A 13,367-nucleotide genomic window follows, 5' to 3' on the forward strand; every position below is an offset into this window, starting at 1 on the left:
GACTACAGTGTAAAATGTACACATAACTTTTATATGTACTGAGAAACAAAATGTGTGGAACTTGTTTTACATTGTGATATTTGCGGGATTGCCTTGGTTATAATAGACCCTGCAGTCTCTCTGAGGTCTGCCTATAGTTCTAAAAAAGAAACACATCTGCCATTGTGGCTTTCTGGTTTAGATTTCAAGGACAGCGAGTCTAAAGAACAATGTAGATGGTAATTGTGCACCATAAAGAGACAATGCAGAATATCTCAGATATCAAATGTAATTCAGGAAAATAGGGTAGCCACTTAGATATAATGAATGCCTGAAGCATAGTGAAGTTTGTTTTTTTAAACAAAGATCTTGTAGGTTGGGTGTTGCCCCTTGAGTGGGCATCAGTGACAATCAGCAGTTGGTTTCCCATCCCAGAACCAGTGCTTCACGTCTCCAGAAATAGAGACAAATGAGTGCATAGAAAAGACAGCATAGACTGACCTATGGTGGCACAGTGCATAAAGCGTTGACCTAGAATGCTGAGGTTGCTGGTTCGAATCCCTGGGCTTGCCTGGTTAAGGCACAAATAGAAGTTGATGCTTCCTGCTCCTCCCCACCTCTCTCTCTCTCTCTCTCTCTCTCTCTCTCTCCCCCTTCCTCCCTCACTCCTTCTCCCCCCCTAAAATGAATAAATAAAATCTTAAAAAAAAAAGAAAAGACAGGCATATCTTTTGCTGATGTAGTTTCCCTTTACTCATTATCTTGTATGTTACCCAAAAGTAACATTAACTGATCCCCTTCCAGGAGTCTTGACCCAGTTGTATGACATTGAAATCAGTTTTCACTTTATATTCATAATTCCATTTCAGCCTTATTTAAATGTCAAACATGAACATGAATTCCTTGTTTAAATCACAAATGTTAACTACTCTTAGTTAGTGAATAATTGTCACTTATGGTAGAAAATTTATGTTTATTTTTGGTATATATTTTTATTCTTCTATAACTTGACCTGTAGGTATTGCTTAGAAAAAGAATGAATGAACCTGTGAGTATTCATATTAGCTATGGCATTACTGTATTACGAATAAAATGATAAGGGGGTGTAGCCTGGCTTGATAGTTGTTAAGAGTAGGTATTTTTTATGAGGCTTTCTAGTCATATAGGAAATATAATTTAGTATGATATGCTAAGTATTTAAAAAGCAAAATGTAAAATAGTGTGTTAAACTATGGGCTGGGCTTATGAAATTATAAGATTTTATATTTTGTTTTAAGGAACTTATAGTCAGATTGAGAAATATGTACGTAAAACGAGTCATGCTGTCTGTCAAAAGAGCTCTCTGTCCCTGGGCCACAGGGACTCAGAGGAAGCAGGACTATTGAATAGTGGCTGCTCTGCAAACCCCTAGGGAAGCAATGAAACTGTATCTCTCCTGTGGAAGAAATACAGGATTCATGCTAGTGATGTTCTAGTTAGACATGCTTTCCAGGAAGAAATAGATGAAAGGAAGATGCACTGTAACTGTATACCTAGTTGTTTAAATAATGAGTTGTTGATTCAAAACAATGCCCTGAAAAGAGTGTTAGGAAGCCCTTTATGAGTGGCCCTGAGACTGAATTCACTAAATAATGGAGAAATTATTGAAGTTTTTCATAAATATAATTGTATTATTTTTAAGAAACTGTTACTCTTCTACTTGGACTCCCAGTCTAACATATATATATATATATAACATATATATGTAGTGTGTGTGTGTGTGTGTGTGTGTGTGTGTGTGTGTGTGTAGTAGCTATTCTAAATCTTTTCCCCTATGAAAACAAGTATGGCTAAAAGGACATGATTCTCAAAGCACAGTCAGCTTCTCTGGGTTTTTTTTTATAATGGACACTTCCCACATATTCTTCTTCAGACTGGAACCTGTTGTCCTTGAAACTTTCTTTTCTTACATTTTTTTTTTCTGTGAGAGAGAGAAAGACAGGAAGAGAGATGAGAAGCATCAACTCGTAGTTGCTTCACTTTAGTTGTTCATTGATTGCTTCTCATATGTGCCTTGACAGTAATGAATAATTTTTCTTTCCAGTAAAAACTAAAGATTTATAAAATATTTAGCTAGCCTATATATAGAAGTATTGACTGGGGGGGCTCCAGCCAAAACAGTGACCCCTTGCTCAAACCAGTGACACCTTGCTCAAGACAGTGTGACCTTGGGCTCAAGCCAGCGACCTTGGGCTTCAAGCTAGCAACCATGGAGTCATGTCTGTGATCCCACCTTCAAGCAGATGATCCCACACTCAAGGGGCGAGTCTGCGCTCAAACCAGCAACCTCAGTGTTTCTAACCTGGGACCTCAGCATCCTAGGCTGATGTTCTATCCACTGTGCCACCACCTGGTCAGATTGGCATTTTCTTTTATAATACCTTTTTCTGTGTGTAAATAGACATTATATGTTTTATTCATTTTTTTCATTAAGCTAGTTTAAAAAAGATCTGGACTCTGTCACACACCATTCTTAATCTAGGCATACTCTATCTGGGTTGGCAAACTCTCTGGAAAGGGTCAGGTAGCCAGTATTTTTGGCAGAATTGCAAGTTATTAAATGCTGTCCTTGTCACATGAAAGACAGTACATAACCAAGCAAGTGTGACTTAGTTCCAGTAGAGTTTCATGTATAGCCATGGCGGTGGGCTGGATTTTGGCAGGGGTTCTGTCATTTGCCCACCCTACTTTAGAGAACCAAACAGGTAAAAATGCCTGCCATCATTGCATTTACAGTCTAATATATTTTATGTCTAAATTTTCTTCTCTTTTTATTCATATTATTGGGAATGAGGCAAGAGTCTAAAACTTTGTATTCACTTATTAGTTGATAAGAAAGTTTCTTTATTGTATCTATATATTATTTCCCACTAACACATACCACTAATTTTGTTTTTCTTAAGTGAGAGGTAGAGAGGCAGAGAGACAGACTCCAGCTTGTGCCCTGACTGGAATCCACCCGGAAAGCCCGTTATGGGGCAATGCTCTATCTGAGGCCATTGCTCCATTGCTTAGCAGCTGAGTTATTTTTGTGCCTGAGGTGAGGCCATGGAGCTATCCTCAGCACCTTGGGCCAACTAACTCCAACTGACCCATGGCTGTGGGAGAGGAAGAGAGAAGGAGAGAGAAATGGGAAAGAGAAGAGGTGGTGAAGCAGATGGTTGCTTCTCTTCTGTGTGCAACCATCGAGCCCAGGACATCCACACTCTGGATCAGTGCTCTACCACTGAGCCAGTCGGCCAGGGCATATACCCCTAATTCTAAAGGAAATAGAAAGAACAACTTTATTTAACATCTTCTGATAGTAATAAGCACTCACAGAACTCTTCTTCCTAATATCTGATTGAAAGTCATGAGACTTAAGGAAAAATGTAAAGTTTTTAAATAGGGAAACAGCCCTTGGTAAGAGCGGGTGTGTGCACGCGCATGCACGTGTGTGTATGCATGTGAAGGTGTGTATGGGTGGGTGTGGCTTTAGCTATCTACCTGCTCGTGCTAGCATCTTAATTACTTCTCATCTTAATTTTTACAAATTCTTTTGATTAGTCTGATTAATTTTTGTTATCTCAAAAGATTTTTTCAACCATTTATCTTCAATTTGGTATTTAGAGTATTAGGCAGAGGGTCAACACCAAACTTTTTAAATTTCTGCATTAAATTTATTTTTCATGACTATTTTTTCCTGGTTTGATTTTCTTACATTACTATCTATAAATTCTGCCATTCTAGCTGAAAAAAAATCATGTAACTAAAATAATATTTTATAATGTTCACGATTCAAGTTGAAATAAAAGAGACCTTACTGGAAAATATGTATTCATGTTATCAGATTAATACAGAATATGGTTGAAATAAATATGAATGTTTATTTTCTGCATCAGATACATGTAATGAATATTTTTTCTTTCAAATGAAAACTAAAGATTTTATAAAATATTTAGCTAACCTGTCTATCGAAATAGTTACAAATCTGTTTTGAAGATATCAAGAAGTCCATACTCATTTACTGAATTATTCAGTGAAAATCTGCGTGTCACTCCCTGTCCTAAATTGAACATGACTGACTCCTAAGTTTAGTTATTAATTATTCTTAGTTTGAACTCTTAGCTCCTCTAATCTAGACTTTATTAGTTTTTGCTCTTTAGATAGCATATCAAAGAACAAAATGTAAATTTCTTTTCAGAATTTTAAGTTAAAAATGTTTTACTTTTTGGGGTCAGTCCGTTTCTGATTTGATCACAGGCCGAGTTTTCATGTCGTTGGTGGAAGGGTTGTTAGAAACAGGTCACATTATTTTGGATGGAAGCTGGCTCTGTAGTTTTAGTAAGTGTGGCCTGGGTAAGTTAGCTCACTTAACCTTGGACCTGCAGGATGAAACAGTTCTATGACTTTGTGTGGTATAAATAAGAAAATGCATGGAGTTATAAAACACAGGGAAAATAACTGGTAGGGGCAGCAAATAACAATGATACTTTAAGTACTCGCCACCCAATGTCAGATCTTCTTCAGTCCCCAATCCCCGGGCCATGGACCAGTACCGGTCCGTGGGCCATTTGGTACTGGTTCACAGAGAAAGAATAAATAACTTACATTATTTCTGTTTTATTTATATTTAAGTCTGAATGATGTTTTATTTTTAAAAAATGACCAGATTCCCTCTGTTACATCCGTCTAAGACTCACTCTTGTTGCTTGTCTCGTAAGTTCGACAATTATATTTAAAAATACCACAGTTTTTAGGCTGGTTGCATAATTTTATTTTGTGCATTTATCCGTCCCACCCTAAAGGCCGGTCTGTGAAAATATTTTCTGACATTAAACCAGTCCGTGGCCCAAAAAAGGGGACCACTGCTGTATTGGACATGTAGATATCATATATTCTGTGATATGGGTGACCTATCATAGACTTGTACACTTGAAACCAATGTACTCTTATTAACCATTGTCATTTAGTAAATTTAAGTAATTTATTTATTTTTTTTTTAGAGAGAGAGAAAGAGAGGGACAGACAGCGACAAACAGACAGGAAGGGAGAAATGAGAAGCATCAATTCATAGTTGCAGCACCTTAGTTGTTCATTGATTGCTTCTCATAGCCTTGACAGGGGGCTCCAAGTCAGTGACTTTGGGCTTCAAGCCAGTGACCATAGGGTCATGTCTATGATCCCACACTCAAATTGGCAACACCACACTCAAGCTGGTGAGCCTGTGCTCAAGCCAGTGACGTCAGGGTTTTGAACCTGGGTCCTCAGCGTCCCAGACCACTGCACCACCACCTGATCAAGCAGTAAATTTAATTTAAAAAGAAAAAAAAAACATTTTGTCTTCTTTTTATCTTCCTGTATGGGCCTTAAAATTCACTCCTTAATGCCAGGGTCCAGCCCCGGGGGGGATCCAGGGGTCCCACAGGAGGAGACGGCGTCGGCGAAATTCGAGTGAGAGAGCCGAATTCTTTTCTTTCTCTTTATTCTCTAGTTAGCATTTACTGCCAGGCATCTCTGCCAATGGCTGGTCTAACTTTACTTTTTATGCACACACACTAAGTTACAATCACATGGTATTTTCAATACATCATTGTTTTAGTTTCACTATGGTTACATATTTCTAGATAACAGTTAATTCATATCTATAAGCTACAAGTCAGGTGGTAAGTTATTCAAAGTACAGTTATACAATAACTTGAATAGTAATAACAATATTGGTACAAACTTCTAAAAGATTAGTACTAATTAGTAACTCTATTTTACTGTTGTTGTGAGTCAAGGGCGCAGAGAGAGATAGCAGACAAAATTATCAAGAACTAGCAAAGGACCACCGCTTGCTCAGGCAAATAGCCTTGAGTTCATGTAGTGTCCTAATTCTTTTTTCACAAGACTACAAAAGGCTTGCTGTTTAAGAAACTGACATAGTATTAAGAGTAATTTTTACTTAAAGATACATAGAGTGCACCTGCAAGATAGCTAGTAGCAACATAATATCAGAAGGCATTAGTTGCTGTTGCTGCTATGAATCCCACCACATTCCTCTCCTTATTCTTGGAAAATGCAAAAATCTCATGAGAATGTTTTACTGAGAAAAGCCCAGCAACTGTCTTCAGTGACAAAACAAGTCTTTTAACAAAACATTCTTTACTAGCCAGCTGCACTCCTATCCAAGGCCACGCAACAGGCCACTCCACTACACTTTACCTAAGATTCTAATGTCTAGTTAAACTTTATTTATTTACTATATCCATATACTAGCTAAGTTCTAACTTTATTCTTTCTAACATGATTAATAAGAAGAAATTCTCCTACAAACTTAACCCTTTATGAGGGATATCATGGCCAGCCTCTTATGTTTATGAGCCCAGTTCAAGGGGCTTACAGGCTTTTCTGTGGAACTTACACCTTCTGTCTCATTTCCAAAGAAATTACTACAAATCTACAGGGAAAGCACGGTACTATTATCCCTGTGCCATAAATAATAGCACACACCCAGAAAAGGGGGGAATATAAGGCCAGATTAATTCAAAAGATTAAAGGGGGAAGTATCGTTGTGCCTTTCCTTTGCGGTGACTTTGTCAACCCGCAGCTGTTTGGTCTTTACTGCAGTGACTCTATCTTCTTTTGCTGTGACTTTGTCAACCAGCAGTTGTGGATCTTCTCCTGCTGTGACCTAGTTAGCCAGCATTAATGGATCGGCTCCCGACACCTTAATGCTTTGTAGTATGGCTTTCTAGGAAGGTGCTTATTAGTATATATAATAGAAAGTGATCATTTTTCTCTTCTCTCATGAGTCTGATAGGAGTTTTTAATGTTTCATCATAAATTTGAGAATCCCAATATGCACTTGTTTAGTTAGTTGGGTGCCTCTGTTAATAAAGAATACAGCCAATTTGGATTTTATGGTACTAGCTTGGTTGTTAAAGAAAGCTCTATTTGAGGTGTGTATGTTTCAGTTCACTGTAGAGTTTTAAAATTGAATATTGTCTTTAAAAGAAAAAAATATACTTTTGAACTCGAGCACTCAATTTTAATTTAATTACTTTAGAAAAAAATAATTTACCTTTATTTTCTAAATCTGATGCCTTTTATCTGAAACTTTTCGATTGTACATTCTCAGCTGCAGACTTGTTTGTTCTGTTAAAGGACTGTAAGTCCAGTAGTCAGGGCCGTCACGGCTGCCTGGCCCGTGCAGGTTCACATTAGATTTGGATAGATGGTAATGAAACAATGGAGCCAGGAAATGGTGAGCCATTTGCTTTATTTCTAGCTTCACACTCGGCCAGTGAGTAAAAACAAACACACGGGCACCAAAACCCATTCATACATTCTCCTATTCCACAACCAGGAGAATCTTTTCCGAAATTTTTAGAATCAAAGGCCCCAGCAGTTCTCAGCAGAGCTCACAGAGCCCCTCCCCTCTGTTCCCCTTCAGCACCTGCCATCATGCCGCCTGCTTCCTCTGCAGCCACCTGGCCTCTTCACAAAATGGCCTTCAGTCTCCTCCTTTTAAAACTTTTTGGCCTGACAGTCCCTCCTCCAGCACACATTAGCATAACCAAGCCCCTTCTCAAGCATGAAGGTAATTAACAGTATCACCGGGGCAACACAATCACATGGTCAGTGGCCATTTTTAACAATAAAAATGAGCAAACCCCAAAATTACAGATTTTACAAACTTATTTGCCCAACAAGGACCATAATAAATGAATTTGTTTTTGAGAGAACAGGCGTATTTTACATTAAGTTTAATCTTGCTTCTTTAGGTGTAATAGTATAGAGCCACTCAATCCTGCCTTAAATCTGAAGACATTCTCTATTTTTTTTTGTTTACCATTTTTTGTTCTATTCCACCTCATCAATTAAAGACTTTTTAAGAAAAATTCAAGATTTTATTTTAACTTGGAATTCCTTTAAACTTTTTTTCCTGTTTGTGTTGGCTGCAACAAGGGCTGTGATTGGTTCCCAGGGGTCAATAGTAGGTACTTGCCCACTGCTCCTGTTTGGTATGTTCTTACTTGGTATGCGTTGCTGGCAGAGGGTCTGTCCATCCCAGCTCTGACTTCACCACAGTCGTGGTGTTTACACTGTGTCAGCTTTGATTAAGATGAATTGTGATCATTTCCATATCGCTGGGTGGCAGTTGTGGGAATTTGCATTAACAAAGCAAAACTCAGACTTGCTCAGCCAATTTAGATGTCAATAAAACATGCATTACTTATTTTCAGTTTTAGCATTGGTTGTAAACTTATACTTAAAATTGAAAATGTTAACATGTGTGGCTGAGTTTGTTTTAATTAAGTATATAATTAGGCTAATGAACTTTGTAAAAATGTAGTGGTGCCATCCTTAATATAATCTCAGCAGTTAAATTTCTAATTATGCATCCGATATCAAGTACAAAGATGCTTGCTTTCTGTGACTCTGTCCTTTTTTTTTTCTTTTTTTCTATTTTGGTATCTTTTATTTTTGTTAGAAACATTATTCAAAATTTACAAGAAAAGTCTTAAAATAAACATGTATATTTGCATGTTTTTTAAGGAATGTTATTCAGAATTGAGATTTGTGCATGTTGGATATAGTAATTACCCCCAGTTGTGAAAAAGATATAGAGCAACATAGAAGAGGAGTATGTTTGGGGATGTTTAGTTTTACAAGAAAAAAATATTCATTTGGTTCACAAGTAACCTGCTCACAAAAATGAGGGGATCAGGGCACGGGCAGATACTCCAGTGCTTTCAGCCTTTTGTACAGTGCGTTTTCACCAATGAAATAGAAGTTGGTTTTGCATCTCATCTGCATAATCAAACAACTTTCTTTGACCTGTCATTTGCTTTCTGATGTTCTTGTTTAATTAAAAAAAATCAATTACTTTTTTTTTAATCGCTTCACATTCATTTTGAAATTTCCCCTAATTTTTGTGAATGGTGTATATGTACCACATCGGATTTTCATTAGTTTCAAACGGGAGGTCAGTGGGGTTGTGTTTCACACAACCCAAAACCCTGTGGACACATCTTCCCGAGTCTGCTCTGCCCCAGTAATTGGGGCACTATGCTTGTCTCCCGTGTCTGTCAGCCCAGCCCGTCTGGTGGCTGGTTCTGCTCCTGAACTGTTTCCCTCAACGTGGAGCTCACTCCGTTCCCCTCTTTTATTTTTTGCCAAGTGGTTTCTTCTGATGGACAATGGTTGTTCCTAAGAAGGAATTCTGGTACTTGCCAAGGTGAAATACTCCTCTCTTTTTCAGCACATGGGCATGTCACAATGTTCCTAATTTTATTATCTCCATTCTGTACTTCAGAGCAAGTTGTAGTTGCTGGTTGAATTTGTGGCATGTTAACTTTAATTGCTCTTCATGATCTGTACCATTTGAGGTGCCTTTAAATTGAATGTAGAGGGTATGGAAATACGTCTGCTTTGCACACACACATTTTTCAGGAAGACGGAAGGATCTGTGATTACTTCTTGTTGATTTCCATTCAGAGGGCACTTTTCATTCTCTGTCTGGCTGTTAACATTATCAGTGCAGTTTTCTTGTAAAGTTTTTTTTTTGATAGTTCATTCCCACTCCTTCTTGTAATATTTTCACCTAGTGAAGCAAATGAGATAATTTTGCAGATTGTATCACTGCACTTTTAAATTAATCCATTCTTTTTCAGAATTATTCTAACAGTGAGGTCAAGCGCTAGGAAATCAGCAGGCTACCAACTTCTAAATTCAGTCTGTTCATTGATTCCCTAATTACTTGCCCTGTAGTTCAGGGTGAAATTCTTCCTCTTCTTTCCCACTCCCCCCCTCCCCCCCATCAGTTCTCTTGTCTCCAGTGCTGAGAAAAAGGATTCTGTGATTTTTTTTTACTATTTTAACAATGTTGGATTCTAAAAACCTCATTTAATGAACCTCAATTATATTTTATTTAAGTGTGATAGTTTATTTATTCATGATTTGTAGCATTTTTATTATATATTAGGACTATTGATGCCTGTGGCAATATATGAGGGCTTATAGACAAGCCATTCAATACATGAAGCATGTCATGCTTTTCTTACTCTGAATTGTCATTGTAGAGTGATTCCCAGAAAGAAGACAGTAAGTATAAAAAGTCACATGATTACCTAGATGAATATTGATCCTTAGACCTATTCACCTGAAAAATATTGAGATATTATTTTAAACTGTCATAAATACTAGAAGGATCTTTCAGGGATAAATTTATAAATTTAAATGACTGGTATTATTTAACTGCTAAATAATTTCTATGAAACAGTATATTATATATTTGTACAGTATGTGTGTATATATATATATATATTATATTTCTCTAAAAATATCCTGTTGAGTCACTTTAGGTTGCAGAAATGCTGCAATGCTGCTTTCACCCATTAGTGACTGATTAATAGAGCAGCTCTCGATAGCGTTTATTTTGGCTGCGGGGACTGAGTGCAGGCTATGTCATTACTGTTCATGGGGGGCTGAGTCACCATCTCCTTTGCTGGTAAAGTGGCCACATGTCTTTTACTTGTTCCACTATTATCAGTAACCTTGACTTGATTTGATTTCTCAAAACTTTTTGTCCCATTCAGCAGGCTCATAGAAATATCTTCATTGGATTCCTCTGGTAGAGCACTGTTTAGCTGCACGTAGAAACAACTTAAACAATAGAGTAGCATAGGAGGGTAGGTTGTGGATATGGTGACATTTTACCAATGACTTCATTATCGGTGTGACATATTATGAAATCTCTTTCTTTCCGATGCAGACTTAGACAGTTCAGTTGCTTTATTCTTACCTTGAGCTCAGAGACATTTTATATGTATTTAGTACCAATGTATGATAGTATGGAACTAAAAATTACAGAATATTGTTTTTATCAGTCACTAGATTTTTAGTCTCAATGCTAGTAGATGCTTATGGTGTTTTCAATATTATCTCCTCTTATTATTCTTGCAAGTGGGTGGACTTGGCCCTAGTCAGGTACAATGCCTCTTTACTGTATTTAAAAATAAAAATTAGAATGATGTTAAATGAGAACTGTAAATATTCACAAAAGAAACAAGATTAAGCAATGGCAAAATAAGCAAGAAAAGGACCTTTGCCACAATATACTTTATTTCCATTCAATTATATATATTTGGGTATAAATGATAACTTTCATTAAAAAACAAACAAACCGTGATCAGAGTCTCAATGTCATTTCATTTGTATTCTTTTGCCAAAAGCTAGTTAGAATCGAAGGCTCATTTCCCTCAGCGACACTTGGTTATCCATGCATTCCCTTATCATTTATCCAGACCTCCCTACTGGCTAAGGGCTTGCGCATGTATTGCTGAATATCATCCTCTGTATCTTCCAAGAGCTTACAGTGCAATAATAGAGATAAGGGATGTCTGTCAAGGACACTGACGGGGGTGGGGGGAGTGGTGAGATAAATGACCACAGAACAGATAGCAACAATGACTGTGAAAAAGAAGAAGGAACTATTTGGGTATTAGTCTCCTGGATCACATAGAATGTATAGGGTACTGGAAATTGTAGGCTATTGGGAAAGATATATAGGCTATTGCAATTGATGGTGTCTTTATGCAGGATTCTAAATTGTATTGATATGGGCATTCCCCCCCCCCCTTTTTTAATTAATAAGTGACAATAGGGGAAGATACAGAGACAGACTCCTACCTGCGCCCCGACCGTGATCCACCCTGCAGTCTCCATCTGGGGCCCATGTTCAAATCAACTGAATCATCCTCAGTGCCCAGGGCCAACATTTGAACCAATCGAGCCACTGGCTGTGGGAAGGAGGGGGAGCAGGAGGTGGATAAGCAGATGGTCGTTTCTCTTGTGTGCCCTGACTGGGGATCCAACCCCTGGGACATCTGAATGCTGAGCCAATGCTCTATCCAAGATTAAGCAATGGCAAAATAAGCAAAAAAGGAACTTTGCCACAATTCACTTTATTTTAATTTAGTTATATGTTATATGCCCAAGGCCATGGGCATTTTTTTCCTTCTATATGTTAGGCTTATTTTTTTTTTATTTTTCTTGAATTTATTGGGGTGACACTGGTTTTAAAAAAATGATACTGGTTTTTTCTGCACAATTCTTTAACACATCATCTGGACACTATATTGTACGTTTACCACTCCACCCCCACCCCCAAGTCAAGTCTCCATCCACCACCATTTTTCTCTCCTATACACTCCTTCACCTCCTCCTGCCTCCTGAAAATACAAACTTTGGACAAGCCAAAAATAAGTTCATAAAAATTTTAATGTGATTATGCTACAGACTTGATGCTAACCTTCACATACAGCACAGCATTGGAACGAGGTGCAGGCCCCTGTTCCTGTACTGGGCTCACAGGTATGTCTGCTCGGGGGGCTGTCCAGGCCCCGCGGTCAGTCAGAGGGTCTGTGTTCTAGTCCAAGCACACTTGAAGTTTTCCTTTGCTCCCATTCATGTCGGCCTCTCCAAGTTCATCAAGGCTTTTCTCCAACCTGAAGTTTCAGTCCACGTGCAAAAGATGAATATGTGGCATGATTTGAGCCTGTTACTGGTTTTTTTCTGTTTTGTTTTTTTTTTTTTTTTCCCCCAACGAGAGGGATGGCAACACATTACTTCCTTTAGGCAGATCAAATGAGTTTTGAAATTCGGAATATTAGGCACTCTCAAATTCAAATGCCAAGAGCAGAGTCTCTTCCCTTTTTAAATCCTTTTCATTTGCTTCTCCACTGGACCATGGGCTGAGGGCGTCTCTCCTTCCATTTACTGTCATGTGAGATGGAGCTGGGTGAACACAGAAAGCCCCCAGACCTGTGCCCACACCCGTGCCCACCCGTGCTCCACACTGTGATGCTCACTGAACCCCAGGCCGGCGCTATATGAAATATGTCTAACTCTTTGGGTAGTACAAACATTCATGTACGTCCTTGTGCCTCCTGACCATCCAGAGTACGATCGTACAAAAATTTCTATTTTAAAAATATGTAAGGCAACATTAAAAAAAGGCAAATGTATGTTCTTCCTGTTTCCATAAATTGGTTATCAAACAAACATGATTTTAAGTAAATAAAACTGTAACTGGAACTAACTCCTTTTTTGAAAAAAAGTCACTCATAGCCATCAGCGAGCATGAAAAAAACTCACTACTCAAAGTAAGCTTAGAGAGAAGTCTGCCATTTGTTTCAGAAACATACTACTGGCAAGTCAGAAACGATCTGTTAAATTTTTTTGAAAGGGCTCCTTTCCCTACAGTATTGATACTGTCCTAGCTTTTCCGTGGTGTTAATTTTAAGATGTTCAAGTAGTACTTTAACATACCCCTTTATTGGGAGGTCTCTATAGATATCATACCAGCCTTGAAGCGGCGG

At 38.0% G+C, this 13,367-nt stretch overlaps 1 protein-coding gene across 9 annotated transcripts in view; it reads left to right on the plus strand.

Annotated features, from left to right (window-relative positions):
• Nucleotides 1-13,367, plus strand: part of PARD3 (par-3 family cell polarity regulator) — a 696,077-nt gene that overhangs the window by 364,976 nt on the left and 317,734 nt on the right. The window lies entirely within an intron of this gene.

This window comes from Saccopteryx leptura, chromosome 5 (assembly GCF_036850995.1).
Source record: "Saccopteryx leptura isolate mSacLep1 chromosome 5, mSacLep1_pri_phased_curated, whole genome shotgun sequence".
NCBI classification, from domain to species: Eukaryota; Metazoa; Chordata; class Mammalia; order Chiroptera; family Emballonuridae; genus Saccopteryx; species Saccopteryx leptura.